This window comes from Octodon degus, unplaced genomic scaffold (genome assembly GCF_000260255.1).
Source record: "Octodon degus isolate 3935 unplaced genomic scaffold, OctDeg1.0 scaffold00060, whole genome shotgun sequence".
Lineage (NCBI taxonomy): Eukaryota > Metazoa > Chordata > Mammalia > Rodentia > Octodontidae > Octodon > Octodon degus.
Genome location: NW_004524636.1, coordinates 56,098 through 60,067, shown reverse-complemented (window position 1 = coordinate 60,067; position 3,970 = coordinate 56,098). Strand labels below are relative to the sequence as shown.

At 42.9% G+C, this 3,970-nt stretch overlaps 1 long non-coding RNA gene across 1 annotated transcript in view; it reads right to left on the bottom strand.

The window, feature by feature from the left end:
* Positions 1–3,715, bottom strand: part of LOC111817519 — a 12,838-nt gene extending 9,123 nt beyond the window's left edge. Inside the window, exons 1-2 of the long non-coding RNA XR_002821695.1 lie at positions 3,629–3,715; positions 2,809–2,814 (exon numbers count right to left, since the gene is read on the bottom strand). This is a non-coding gene — a long non-coding RNA (uncharacterized LOC111817519). The remainder of the gene's footprint in view (positions 1–2,808; positions 2,815–3,628) is intronic.
* Between the last annotated feature and the right edge of the window lie 255 nt (positions 3,716–3,970).

The following is a 3,970-nucleotide window of genomic DNA, read 5'->3' as shown; positions in this document are numbered from 1 at the left end:
TTACTATCGATGCTCTTAATTCTTGCATTTAGGCCGAGCTAGAGTCCTCCGCACTTGTTCTGGGTGGGTACTGGGTTTCTTCCATATATTTCTGCATTTGATTCTTTAGTGCAGATGTTATTAATTCAGGGATTTCTTTTTTCATTTCCAATATGAGGTGTTCTATATCTTTCTGCAGCTCTTTCTTTATTTCAGAAGCAGTTGATTCATTGCTTTCAGCTGTGTGTTTTCCAATTTGTTCTGTGTTAGTGTCCCCTGCACTTGTTATGTATGGGCTTGGGTTCTGAGGTTGCATTTTGTTCCTTCTCGTCATTTTGTGTAGCACTGTCTTCTGCCCTTTGTTTTAGATCTTTGCTGTAGTTATAACCTTTACACGTACTGAAGTTCAGGTGCAGCTCTACAAAGTTTGGACTTTCCAGCTGCGTCTGGCTTAGTCCTGGCTGCTGTGCTCAGCTCCTTCCCTCTGCTGCCCTTGAGGGTGAATATGTTGTGCCCCTGTGGCAAGATGTTCTGCTCCTGGACTAGCTGGGTGGAACTATCCTCTTCATTCTCTGCAGGGATTGCAACTGCTGGGTTACACCCCAGGCATGTATGCCAGGCCTGAGCTGTGCCTGGAGGGGCAAGGTGAAGTAGGGGGAAGAGGAAGCTCTCCCACACACTGGACTGGGCTAAGACTGGGTCCGGGGGTTCCCAGAACTCCGCAGAATTCCTACCCGGAAGGCGGCATGTGGAGGTGCTGTGGAGTGATGATGGGTGGCCCGAGGGGGTGGGAGAGGGTTTGGTCCATGCTGCGCCTGGGATGGGACTGGTCCCGCAAGTGCAGGGTAGCAGCAAGCTCTCCACACACTCACAGGATCTGGGCTGGGACTGGGTCTGGGGGTTCCTGGAAGGTGGCAGAAATTCCTACTCGACGGGCAGGTTGGGGGATGTACTGGGGAGTGGTGGGGTCGGCCCACGGGGGTGGGAGAGGGTCTGGCCTATGCTGCGCCTGGGCTGGGACTGGTCCCGCCAGCGCAGGGTAGCAGGAAGCTCTCCACACACTCACCGGATCTGGGCTGGGACTGGGTCTGGGGGTTCCTGTAAAGCGGCAGATATTCCTACTTGGCGGGCAGGGTGGGGGATGTACTCAAACCTCTTTTTTTTTTTTTTAAAGTCACCAGAAAATGGAAATATACTTTTTAAAGTTCCTAATACTAGGAAAATATATTATACAATGTCTTTTAAATAAATTTTATGTCAAAGATGCATTTTAGATTTTAGAACAAAAATTAAGTTTAAGCAATATTTAGAAAATTAAATGTTTCAAAGAATTGAACTAAGAAAAAATTTTCATGATAGCAAAGAAGTACTAAGAATAAAACATAAGATAAATAATGGAATGGCAAGAAAGTGACCAGCACTTGTAATCATTTGAGGATAGGATATCACACAAGTTCTAGTGTGTTGTCGACATGCATAATGACCGTGAGAGTTACTGGTGGCTTGGCGTCACTTGTGGAATTGAGCTACAGCTGTTTCTTTTTTCTTTTTTTAATTTATTGACATCAGTTATTTTTATTTTAAAGAAAGAAAAATATATAAAAACAGAGGTACAAAATCTCAAAACAAGATTTTAGGAGAGTAACAATGGTTAGTACATTGTGTGTTGTTATTGCCAAAGTGGTTTCTCATATTACAAGATTTAGGCAAGAATAAGCAAATAACATAGGTACAAACACCCCTTTTTTTAAGTCAACAGAAAATGTAAATATACTTTTTGAAGTTTCTAATACTAGGGGAAGATATCATACAATTTTTTAAAAATAAATTGTAAGTCAAAGATACAGTATAAATCTTAGAACAAAATTAAGATTAAGCGATATTCAGAAAATTAAATGATTCAAAACAATTGAACTAAGAAAAAGTTTTCATGATAGTAAAGAAGTACTAAGAGTAAAACATAAGATAAATACTGGAATGGCAAATAAATGACCAGCACTTCTAACAGTTTGAGGATAGGATATCGCACAAAGTTCTAGTGTGTTTTGGACATGCATAATGACTGTGACAGTTACTGGTGGCTAGGTGTCACTTGTGGAACTGAGCTACAGCTATTTCTTTGAAATCCCCCCTGTAGACTCAAGTGGAATCATGACCCATAGGGTGGAAAAGAAGTCTATTTGTAGAGTGTGCTAATGGAAATATTCTGCTGCTGAATACAAAAGAATAAGTGAAAGACTACTACTATATACCCCTTATTCTCCTCTGTTTGTTTGCCCTATTTGGTGGGTTCTTTCCATTCTCATTCATGGGGCTTTGATCAATTTGCCCCTCTCTAGAACATCATTTAGTAGTCTGTGTAGGCTTGGCTTTGTCAACATGAAATTCTTTAGTTGTTCTACAACTGGAGCTGTCAGACCTGGCACAGTTGGGTCCCATTGTGGCCCTTAAGAAGAAAGGGCTGTACAAGTGCATTTTAGTCGGGAGTCTGGCCCTAGCTCGGTTCTTTAAGTGTCTGCTTGAACAAAGCTGTCAGCCTCAAGATGCTGTAGTTAGATTCCCACAATACTCTAGCCAGCCAAACATGCCCTCAAGGCATTTGAGGAGCAAAGGAAAAAAAAATCCTTATTCCATTTTTTTCTAGAAAGGACTGGGAGTTGGAGGCTGAAACTTCAGGGAGAATAGTTGTTTTCTTAGGGACCAGACACGGATTACATTGTGAATGGGGGAGGTAGCCAAAGGAATTGGGACCAAAATTCAATTTTTGCTTGGAGACTGGGGCAGCCTTAGAAGGCCCAGCATCCAAAAAGGCCTAGCAGTTAGATGGACTTTCTCCTCTTAGAACTAGTTTGGATGTGAGTTCTGAGAGGAGAAAGATCTCTTTTCCTTGAACCATAGCTTGGAAACCGTCATTTCTACATGGAACGGTGAATGCGTTCACTAGACGGGCGAACTGGGTCCTGAAGCAGGAAAGGGGAAAGAAAGAGCCTTTGGAATTCTGCTGTGCACGTTAGCTGAGGTCTTCCTGAGCCTATTGAGTCAGAGCACTGAGATTCAGGAGGCTGTGTTTCGAATCCCTGTACCTTTAGCCTGACTGCAATTAAATTAAAATAATTAAAAAACATTTTTTTTTGTAGAACCAAGACTTGAACTCAGGCCCTTCCTGTAGCCAGGGAGTGCTTACTCCACTGAGCCATCTCCTTGGCCCATTAAAATTAATTTTTAAAAAATTAAAATTGTTTTTTAATTTTTAAGGAATTAAAAAAAATCCATCTCCACTTGTTCTCTACATGGAACTCGATGGAAGCATTTTCCATGAAATTACTTTCGAGGAGACTCGCCTGCTCGTGATGTATTCATGAACGCATTCTCCAGTTGAATTGGGGAATGGACGTCCTTCTGGCGGCTGTCTAGGGGAAAAGGTTTAAGAGGGCCTCCTTGGCTAAGGGCCTAGACCCTCTCGGGAATTGCTCCACCAGAGATTCAAACTGAGAAACTGAAATCCTATGGTGGAGAAAATGAGATACACCTGGGATGTCAGGCCTGGCACCGATGGGTCCCATTGTGGGTGTTAAGAAGAAAGGGCTAACCAAGTGTGTTTTAGTCGGGAGCCTGATCCTAGCTCAGTTCTTCAAGTGCCTTTTTCCACAAAACTGTCACCCACAGGTTGCTGTAGTTGGATTCCCACAACACTCCAGTCAGCCAAACCTGCCCTGAAGGCATTTGAGGAGCAAAAAAAAAAAAAAAAATTCTTATTCCATTTTTTTCTAGAAAGGACTGGGAGTGGGAGGATGAAACTTTAGGGAGAATGATTGTTTTCTCTGGGACCAGACGCGGATTACATGGTGAATGGGTGAGGTACCCAAGGAATTGGGACCAGAGATTCAATTTTTGCCTGGAGACCGGAGCAGCCTTAGAAAGGCCCTGCTTCTGAAAAGGCCTAGCATTTAGCTGGACTTTCTCCTTTTGAACTCAGCCTCCAAACTCTTTT